This window comes from Cydia fagiglandana, chromosome 7 (genome assembly GCF_963556715.1).
Source record: "Cydia fagiglandana chromosome 7, ilCydFagi1.1, whole genome shotgun sequence".
Classification (NCBI taxonomy): Eukaryota; Metazoa; Arthropoda; class Insecta; order Lepidoptera; family Tortricidae; genus Cydia; species Cydia fagiglandana.
In genome coordinates, this window is record NC_085938.1 from 15,523,022 (window position 1) to 15,535,026 (window position 12,005).

Below are 12,005 nucleotides of genomic sequence, written 5' to 3' on the forward strand. Positions count from 1 at the left end.
TCAAAGGAATCGTGGCGTACCGTGGCCTGTGGTGTTCACACAGTCGCCATTGTTTGTTTAGTTTCTTGAATTTTTGACCGCTTGATTCAATGTTAATAGCACAAAATGTCATCATTGTGGAGCAATGAAGAGACTTATCAGTTTATTATAGATTTATATGAATCAGAGCCTGCAATTTTTTTTTTTTTGATGCACCATTGTGTGAACACCTACGTGATATAGGCCTACTGTTGCGCATTGCAAAGCATGGCTTGGCATGGACCATCCTTGACCACTGTGTACTGGAGCCTTTACACTTACGCCAGCGGTGCCGTCTCTAATACCCCTAGTAGCATTTTCGTTGGGGCCCACGGTGCCAACGGTAGGGAAAACGTTGGGATGAGGTTCGTTCCGTAGCCAACATTAATTTTGTATTGGCCCACCATCGCATTTACCAACATTCGCTGTGGCACAGATGCCCAGCAATGGGCCTTTGTGTATTTTGGTAACGTTGGCTAAACAACGATAATATTCGTTGGCCCAATGATGACATATATCGCATTTACCAACATTGGCAGTGGCAGTGATGCCCAACAATGGGCCTTTGTGTATTTTGCTACCGTTCGCTAAACAACGATAACATTCGTTGGCCCAATGGTGACGAATACCGCATTTACCAACATTGGCTGTGGCACTGATGCCCAACAATGGGCCTTTGTTTATTTTGGTAACGTTGGCTAATCAACGATATCATCCGATGGCCCAATGACGACAAATATCGCATTTACCAACATTGGCTGTAGCATTGATGCCCAACAACGGGCCTTTGTTTATTTTGGTTACGTTGGCTAATCAACGACATCATCCGATGGCCCAATGACGACAAATATCGCATTTACCAACATTGGCTGTAGCATTGATGCCCAAAAATGGGCCTTTGTGTGTTTTGGTAACGTTGGCTAATCAACGATATCATCCGATGGCCCAACGATGACAAATATCGCATTTACCAACATTGGCTGTGGCACTGATGCCCAACAATGGGCCTTTGTTTATTTTGGTAACGTTGGCTAATCAACAATATCATACGATGGCCCAATGACGACAAATATCGCATTTACCAACATTGGCTGTAGCATTGATGCCCAACAAAGGGCCTTTGTGTATTTTGCTACCGTTCGCTAAACAACGATAACATTCGTTGGCCCAATGGTGACGAATACCGCATTTACCAACATTGGCTGTGGCACGGATGCCCAACAATGGGCCTTTGTGTATTTTGGTAACGTTGGCTAGTTAACGATATCATCCGATGGCCCAATGATGACAAATATCGCATTTACCAACATTGGCTGTGGCACTGACGCCTAACAATGGGCCTTTGTGTATTTTGGTACCGGTGGCTAAACAACGATAACATTCGTTGGCCCAGTGAGCACAAATATCGCATTTACCAACATTGGCTGTGGTACTGATGCCCAACAATGGGCCTGTGTGTATTTTGGTATCGGTGGCTAAACAACGATAATATTCTTTGGCCCAATGATGACATATATCGCATTTACCAACATTGGCAGTGGCACTGAAGCCCAACAATGGGCCTTTGTGTATTTTAGTAACGTTGGCTAACCAACGATATCATTCGATGGCCCAGTGAGGCCAAATGTCGCATTTATAACTATAGCCGGTCAAGCAAGTTTGTCACTAGAAAAGGTCGCGAAATTCAAATTTTCTATGGGACGACAACCCTTCACGCCTACATTTTTTAAATTTGTCGCTCTTTTCTAATGACGGAAATGGCTTGACAGAGTGTAACACCATAAACAAATAAATAAATATCACACGAGCATTTTAACAGAGGCCAGGGGCTGCGTGACGTCATCAAAATAGCTACCAGTTGAGTTTGCTTGTGGCGTCACTAGATGGCGTTACTGTCTCCAAACATCGAAGTTATAGTTATTTTCTCGATTATTCCGGATATAATCATAATATTTTTTACAAGTAACTTATAAATCTAATAGCTACAACTATAAAATTTATACATAAATTTAAAAATTTGTATTTTACCAACATTTTCTCAATTGTAAGAATCCTCCACAAGGCCCAACGTTAAAGTTACAATGTTGGCCCTTTGTGGGACAAGCTGTGTTGGGCCTTCAACCTGGTGCACGACTACCTACCGACCTACCTGACTTGCCGTTGGGTAATTGTTGAATTTGCAAACAAGCACAACGAAAAAATTGCCCTTTTTTAATTTTTTGCAGTTGGCCCTACAGCAAGCCATACGGCCAAATGTAACAATTAACCAACCATCAAACAAATGTGTATAGGCCCAACCACGGCCCAACCAAAACCACCACCGTTGAATAATTGTATGATTTATTTAAATAGGCCCAACGAAAAAAATTACTCTAATGGCCCTCTGTTGGGAATCTTCGGGAGGGCCTTTGTCGAGGGCCCTCCAGCAAATCGTACGGCCAAATATAACAATTAACCAACCATCAAACAAATGTGTATTGGCCCAACCACGGCCCAACCAAAACCACCACCGTTGAATAATTGTATGATTTATTTAAATAGGCCCAACGAAAAAATTACTCTTATGGCCCTCTGTTGGGAATCTTCGGGAGGGCCTTTGTCGAGGGCCCTCCAGCAAATCGTACGTAAACAAAGGCCCAACAAAATCCCTACAAGAAAATGCTATTAGGGACGTTCCTGTTAGGTACCTACTTATTGGTCGACATCCGCATCATGCGGATGCTCCGCATCGATTTTATGCGAATGCGGATGTTGAAAATAATGCGGATGTTCCGCGGATGCGGATGCGAATATTCGCAACATCCCTGGTGCGGACCCTCGTATTACTTGACAGAAATGTGGACGATTATGCCGTTCAAAAATTGTGTCATATATATATATAGCCACGAGCGGTCCTGTCGCTAGATCACAGATGCTGCTTAATTATTTTAATCATCTGTAAATATATAAAAGGCCTGATGATGATGCTTTACGCGGCCATTGCCAAGATGAGGGGGGCGAAGTGCACCTGCCGTGTTAATGCGTCGTTTAATTGTACATACTTAAGCCCGAAGTACGGTAAAACCTAGGATTTACCGGAAAACCCCAAGTTTTACCGATGCTGATCGGTAAAAGCCCGAAATGTCAATCAATAATACCGGTAAATCAAAGAAAAATCCGGTAAATTGAGGGCCGCAAGAACCGTTACGGGTTTGTATTTGTAACGTCATAGAAGCGTCGGTTCCGCCAGCATCGTTGTTTAATCTCTCTCCTCACACAAAACTAGTGTCCGACCGAAGGTTGGAGTCTGTGCTCAACTACTTATCCTGAAGCCTGAAGCACGGCTTTGACTCCACATGAAAGTTCCCCTCACGGGGGCACTTCAGACTTTTAGGCCCAGGTGAAGATCGATACCCAGCCTTGCGATATTGTCAACAAAAAATTTGGGGCTCGCTGCGCTCGCGTTTTTGGCTGTTTTGGTTGACCCTGTATCTACATGTTAGCTTGACTGGTGAATGAATAGAGTTAGACCAAGAAAATTCTGCAATGATTTTGATAGCATTATAAGCAGTGCAGTGCAACTAGTGCAAATGTTATTTATACGTCATAATTTCATAGAAGTTTTGACGTTTAATAATAGTCAGGTGGCCGGCTGCATGAAACAAACCTCATCAAAAAATAGAATATACCTACCCTGTAGATAGGGTTGCCAGATGGTCGGGATTTGGCGGGATTCTCCCGATTTTTGGCATGTGTTCCCGATTCCCGACAAGGTGTAAACTGTCCCGAAAAACAGCTTCACGTTATAAAACAATAATTTCATGTTCCAACCTGCCCTCGAGCGAGCGAGCTGACGTAGTGCCAATAATGTGAAATATCATTGTTTTTAATACAATTACTTTAGTGTGAATGTATTTTTTTTCCCGGCTTAGAGTGACGGCACCAATCATGGACATGTTAAGCGCACTAAATTAGAATTTCGTTTAAAAATGGGATGTTTTTTGACGATACAAAAATGGTGATTTTTTTTTCGGCACTTAAATACATGAGGAACATTTAAACAAAACCAAAAATTCTGTATGTTTAATACATAATTAATAAAAAATATATCAATTGAAATTTACGAAATCACCATTGATGGACATCAAAAATTCAGTAATGGACACCCAGTCATGGACATGGACCCAATTATGAACATCCATTAATGGACACTTTTGTATTGAACACATAAATGAAATAAATGATGTCACAAATCAACTTTTATTAACGCTATTTGAACTTTCATTTAGATTTCTAAGTTATACTATAAGAGTTTTAGTCCGGTTGCCGGCTGCATGAAACAAACCTGATCAAAAAATAGAATATACCTACCCTGTAGAGGTAACTGACATTTAGTACCTTCCAACGCACTTGGTCGGCCTAGGCTTAACCTGGCAGATTTTGTACAAATGGCAAAAACGTTGGACAAAAAAACATCAAAAAAATACCTCATCGAAAAATAGAATGAAACTTGTATGGTAGGATACCTGACTTTGGGGACAGTAAAAAAAAAAGTGGTCGGCCTCACCTTAGCCTGGCAGTTTTTGCAGTCCGACCAGATTTATTGGACCACATGACAGCTACAATTTACCTCATCGAAAAATAGAATTGTTGACGTATGTCTTGGTCGGCCTCACCTTAACCTGGCAGCTTTTGCAGTCCGACCAAATTTATAAAAAAAAAACATGAAAAAGACCTATCGAAAAATCGTATGAAACTTGTATGGTACGATAGCTGCCTTTGAGGACAGTAAAAAAAAATGGTCGGCCAAAACCTGTATTGGCCGGCCGATTGGCGATTGGGTCGATCAAATTTGTGGTACCACGTGAGAGCTACAATTTACCTCATCAAGAAATAGAATTGGCAGTTTTTGCTGCCAGGCTACGAGTTTTTGCAGTCCAACCAAATTTGTGGTACCACGTGACAGCTACAATTTACCTTGTCGAAAAATAGGATGAAAAAAACGGATTATAATTATCAAACTGCACAACGGGACTTAATCGCGTATTTAAGTTTTAAGATTTACCTCCGACGTTTCGAGGACGGCGTTGTCCCCGTGGTCTCGGAGAAGACTGGCTCAAGTTGACATCAACATCTTCTAGCCGCGCGAGTTTTTCGAACTACCCGCACTTGGTCTTGTTTATCAGTTTGAACGTTTTGCGCACTAGGGATGTCACTCTGTCGACACACAACACTAACGATATTCGATTTATCGACTGTCGATATTCGTTTCCGCTTACATTTACTAATGACTGGATTCCATGTGGATGAGATCTTAAAACCCTCGTCCCGATTAAAATTGCAATGTTTTTTGATTTCAATGGCTTCCCGCACTTTTCTACTGTAGAAATGGCGATCCGTGGAGAGGATTTTAGGGTTATGCAGCTCAATCCAGTGGTTTGGTCCTGACTCCAGCAAATGCTCAGCCACCGCAGACTTGTTGACCTGACGATTTTTGACAGCTGCGATATGTTCCTTAACTCTTTCTGCTATGGTGCGCTTAGTTTCTGCGATATAGGAACTACCACAACTGCAATCTATTTTATAAACGCCAGGTGACTGGAACGGAATAACGTCCTTCGGTGACCTTAGGCTCCCTGCTACTTTGCTTTTTTGCCTGCTAGTTTGATAATGTTTAATAATCGTGAAAGTTTAAATCAACGGATTATAATAGCTAAAATAAATCTGTTGACGTATGGCTTGGTCGGCCTCACCTTAGCCTAGCAGTTTTTGCAGTCCGACCAAATTTGTGGTACCACGTGACAGCTACAATCCCTACAATTTACCTAATCGAAAAATAGAATGAAACAAACAGATTATAATAGCTAAAATAAACCTGTTGATGTGTCTTGGTCGGCCTCACCATAACCAGTCAGTTTTTGCAGTCCGACCACAGTTATAAAAAAAACATCAAAAAAATCTTATCGAAAAATCGTATGAAACTTGTATGTTACGATAGCTGCCTTTGCGGACAGTAAAAGTAAAGTGGTCGGCCAAATCCTGTGTTGGCAGGATCTTGTGTCCGACCAATTTTGTGGTACCACGTGAGAGCTACAATTTACTTCATCAAAAAATAGGATGAATAAAAACGGATTATAATAGCTAAAAAAAACCTGTTGACGTGGTCGGCCTCACCGTAGCCTGGCAGATTTTGCAGTCAGACCAAATTTGTGGTACCACGTGACAGCTATTATTTGCCTCATCGAAAAATAGGATGAATAAAAAACGGATTATAATAGCAAAATAAACCTGTTGACGTATGGCTTGGTCGACCCCGCCTTAGCCGGGCAGTTTTTGCAGTCCGACCACATTTATCCATCCATCTAAGACAAAACAAAGAGCCCAATTATGGACAACTAAAAATACCCAGTTATGGACATCGTCCATTATTGGAAAATAAAGAGCAATCACAAAATCAACCCAACTCAAATGTTTAGTGCAATAAATTAAATAATTTAACACAATAAACTAAAAAACTAATAAAAAGCTTAAGCTTGGACACTTGTCCATTACTGAATTTCATAAAATATCGAATCCAGTAATGAACAAACCCCACAAAAAACTTATTGCTGTGATTGGACATATTCAACTTAGCTCAATTTACTTGCAATATAGTATTATTCAGTAAAAATAACATCAAATCTCATTACAACATAACACAAGATAACAACATGCACAAATGTGTACTCACCTCCTTAACGATTTCAACAACAATAACGGATTTTTATGACTACCGCCCGCAACGAGATTTCACTTCGCAGCCATCTTAGAACAAAACGGCTGATTTTGGTGACATGTGTCAAAATGACAGCTCAAACATTTATTGGTTATGCTTTAGTGTTGCCAGTTGAAAAATTTTGGGACAGTTGCTTAATAAATTCGAACAACGTAAAAAATGTCCATAATTGGTGCCGTGTCCATTACTGGTACCGTCACCCTAAGTCCCAAAATCCCGAAAAATGAATATTGTTTCCCGATAATAGCGCCTTTCGATCTGGCAACCCTACCTGTAGAGGTACCTGACATTTAGTAGCTTCCAACGCACTTGGTCGGCCTAGGCTTAACCTGGCAGATTTTGTACAAATGGCAAAAACGTTGGACAAAAATTCATCAAAAAAAACCTCATCGAAAAATAGAATGAAACTTGTATGGTAGGATACCTGACCTTGAGGACAGTAAAAAAAAAGTGGTCGGCCTCACCTTAGCCTGGCAGTTTTTGCAGTCCGACCAGATTTATTAAAAAATCATCAAAAATTTTTTATCGAAAAATCGTATGAAACTTGTATGGTACGATAGCTGCCTTTGAGGACAGTAAAAAAAAAGTGGTCGGCCAAATCCTGTGTTGGCAGGTTCCTGTGTCCGACCAATTTTGTGGTACCACGTGAGAGCTACAATTTACCTCATCGAAAAATAGAATGAAACAAACGGATTATAATAGCTAAAATAAACCTGTTGACGTATGGCTTGTTACGGATGGCTTTCACAAATTCAATGTGGCGGTGTGCGGCAGAATCCACTTGCATCAAATTTGATGCCACACATTGTGACTGGACATTAAGAGATGAAATGTATAAGATAAAATGGTTTGAAGGGCACATAACGCCTTTGCGAGTCGAAGAAATAACAAGATGATTATGATTAACAGTAATTATTAACAATAAAAGGGTTATTTCCACTAGTTCCCACCTTTTACCACTGGTAACTACTGAGAAAAAAAAATCCTAGTAGTTACCACCAACTCGGTTTGGTGGTACCTACTGGGAAAAAAAAATCCTAGTAGTTACCACCAACTCGGTTTGGTGGTACCTACTGGGAATTTTTATTCCCAGTAGTTACCACTGGTAAAAGGTGGGAATTTTTTTTCTACTAACCGAGCTTCGAAGGAGAAATGCTACAGTTGATGGAAAAAAGGCTGATTTGATACAAAGATAATCACTTAATATATGTGAGGTTATCTTGTGTATTTTACCATTTATTAAAATTTTGGAAGGCTCACGTGCAGTTTTTCCTGTTATATTACAAGTGTTCGATTGAAAACTAAGCTTTGGTGTATACCTAGATCACCTGCATGTACAAGAAGGCGTTTCATATACGCCCGCCCATCAGATAGGTACACAAAGTCATGATGCGTATGGAATACAGCATGTGTAGCCAAGCCATTATGCCCTAAATTATGTACTACTTCGTTAAAACTTAGCTTACCTGTGTATTTACTCTTTCCAAAATATTTATCTTCCTTAAATTGCAGCCTACACAAACGGTCTTTGTCATTTGCCTTAGTTTTTGGTACTCAAAGCTTTTTCTCACCGATTTATGCATATCGGGTCCTTGGGAAAAAAGGGAGATCCTATAGGTATATTTCCACAATTTGTCGCACACTATTGCAGTATTGTGGAGAAAAAAAAACATACAACCGCATTGATAACCTCTTCCTTTGGGATTTGGAAGTCGGTTAAAAAAGGAGAATGTTTACAATTTATTGGAAACAATGTATGTGATTTGACAGTGACAGCAACTCCACTATGGAGGCGCCACCTGGCGTGATAAAATGTCAGTTATGCCTCCTCATTCTATCTGTAGTGGAAAAGTAGGATATACGATTCAAAACTTGTCAAAAATCGATGAAAACCTTTTTATTTTTGACATCTGTGAGACATCATCTCAACGTAAGTGTTACTCTGAAACCACGTCGGTAGTTAGAAAACGTTATTTAGATATTAAGTAGATAGATTTATGAATAAAATTTGAACTGAATGTTTTCTTTTTTTTTAAAGCCCTCTAAGACCTCCATGGACTCATTTACTTATGACTTTTTTCAGTTAGCATTATTAAGTTAAGTTCAAGCTGCGAAGAAACCATATTTTCAATAAAGAAATTATTATTCTTTATAAATGTGGTCGGACTGCAAAAACTGCCCGGCTAAGGTGAGGCCGACTAAGCCATAAGTCAACAGGCTTATTAAGCTATTATAATCCGTTTGTTTCATTCTATTTTTCGATGAGGTAAATTGTAGCTCTTACGTGGTACCACAAAATTGGTCGGACACATTAACCTGCCGACACAGGATTTGGCCGACCACTTTTTTTTTTACTGTCCTAAAAGGCAGCTATCGTACTATACAAGTCTGCAGCGGATTTGATAGCCCACGCAGTGAAAGTGTTATTTTAAACGTCAAACTTCTATGAAATTATGACGTTTAAATGACACTTGCACTGCGTGGGCTATCAAATCCGCTGCAGACTTTTTTTGGTCCGACTCTATGAATTTTACACGCTTTGGAATGAAAATTGTCGAGTTACGAATTTTTTTCAAAAAAATGTATGGTGCAGAAACAAGAAATCATTATTAAGTACCTACTCAAGAAACGCAAAACAAACCGTAATATTCTCGCAGATGGTTATACTACGAATTATTTGTGATTTTTTGGCATATTACATATATCCGTCACGGGTGCAGCTTTTTAAAAAAAAACATTAATTGTTTCTATGGAAAAAGCACGAAAACCAAAGTCAACTGTTGTGAGATATTTTGATTTTTTGTACAGTCAGCAGCAGAAGTCGCTATACACTCCAGGTGCTCAAAGAGAGGTAAACGTTTAAACTGTCAAAAAGTTGTTGACTGTCATGGTAGTATTTACTTGTGAGCGCTCAACGTGTCACAAATATGTTAACAGTCGCTATTCATTAATTTCTACACTTACAACAAGTCATTGATACCTTAGCTGTCAAAAAACCAATGGTATCTAAGCGGTCAACGTGTCAAATATATCTGAACAATATGGAAAAATAGACTTTAAAGCATACAAGTATGATCGAATATTGAATAAAAGATTATCCATGCTAATTTCAGGTAAAGCGTTTTGACAATCATCGAAAGCAGTACAGTCTTGTCATCACATACATCTATCTCACGTTTTGCCCTTCAACCATTTGACAGGAGCCTCTCGGTCAACTTACTGCAAACTATCTAGACACGCGGCAGCGTGTCAAGCCAAGTTCAAGCAAAGGAACTGGCTAGCCAGCGCCGAGTGTAATATTACACGAACCACTTGGTGCCACTTTTGACCCTTCTATAACTCAAAACATCTTTGACGTAAACACATAAAACTACGTGTATTTAATTATATCCATAAGGATATCTAGAAGCCCAAATTTCATGAAGCTAGCTCAAACGGTTATAAAGATATGAAGGTCAAAAAGTCGTAAATTTTAAGACTGACTTATGTGCAAATGTATAAAGGTCCTATTAAATAATAAATTTAAAAAAAAAAAAAAAAAAGACTGACTTATGACTTATAGTACCTAAACCTAACCTACTTCCAGATGACCTAGAAGGATGAAATTTGGAATCCAGCTTGGTTATTGTGTGTAACCGTAGGAAAAAATCTAAAAATAAATTAAAGTTAAAAAATAGGGGGGGTCCCCATACAAAAAAACCATTTTTTATTGGGACTGACATATAAGTACCTAAACCTAACCTACTTCCAGATGACCTAGAAGGATGAAATTTGGAATCCAGCTCGGTTATTGTGTGTAACCGTAGGAAAAAATCTAAAAATAAAATAAAGTTTAAAAATAGGGGGGGTCCCCATACAAAAAAAACATTTTCTATTGGGACTGACATATAAGTACCTAAACCTAACCTACTTCCAGATGACCTAGAAGGATAAAATTTGGAATCCAGCTCGGTTATTGTGTGTAAGCGTAGGGAAAAATCTAAAAATTAAAAAAAGTTAAAAAATAGGTGGGGTCCCCATACAAAAAAAAAAAATTTTTTATTGTAGCGTTGGAACCGTTACAAGCAGATATTTGAAACTACCCCAATATATGTATTATTATATTTGCTATATTAAAATAAAGTTAAGTCAAAAAATAAGTGGTGTCCCCACTTATTTTTTGAATACGCTCAAAAACTTGTAATACGCTCTAAACAACCGGCCAACGGTGTGTCGTCGGCGGCGCGCGGCACCACATAATTATACAAAGAACAGAAGTAAAAACCATACAGCGGAAACACAAGAAAAAACATTAAATCTCAATACCTGCCTAGTTTTCTTTACAAAAAGTATTGATATCCCACCAAAAACATAAATGTAAAAAAGGAGAGCCAAGTTCAATACAAAAATTATACTTGGCTGTGGGGCTCGCCGCAAAAAGAATGGAGATCTAAATGAGTGCCACTGCCAAGTTCTATGCAAAATCCAAATATGTATTTATAGGAACAAAATAACATTATAAACAAGTATTAAACTCTATTTCTTTGCTTTATTGGATACCTATAACAATTGCTGTTATTTAAAAAAATGTGAGATCTTAAAGTAGGTTAGATTTGGCTTGGCCAGATTTTATCAGAATTACAATATATATAAAATGATTGATGTAATGAAAACTGGCCAAGTCAAATCTAACCTACTTTGAGATCTCACATTTTTTTAAATAACAGCAATTGTTATAGGTATCCAATAAAGCAAAGAAATAGAGTTTAATACTTGTTTATAATGTTATTTTGTTCCTATAAATACATATTTGGATTTTGCATAGAACTTGGCAGTGGCACTCATTTAGATCTCCATTCTTTTTGCGGCGAGCCCCACAGCCAAGTATAATTTTTGTATTGAACTTGGCTCTCCTTTTTTACATTTATGTTTTTGGTGGTTTCTTTTAACAGAATCGTCAAGACGAATGACACATAGCAAAAGCTAACTGAAGCCGAATTTAGAGCCAATTGTCAAGGCACGTCGTGGTCTCAGTAACAGGCGTTTGCTTTTCAAAGCAGAGACCGCGGGTTCAAATCTCAGTCGTACGCACCTAGAGATTACAGCTTTTTGTTTTTTTTTGGGTTTCATTTCTATTATTAATTTGTGTCTTCTGGTTTTATGTTAATTTCGCATTAGTTTATATAATTTTTGAAGATAATGTCACATGTAGCGTATGTACGACTTTCTATCAGGACGTTGTAGGTTTGAACCC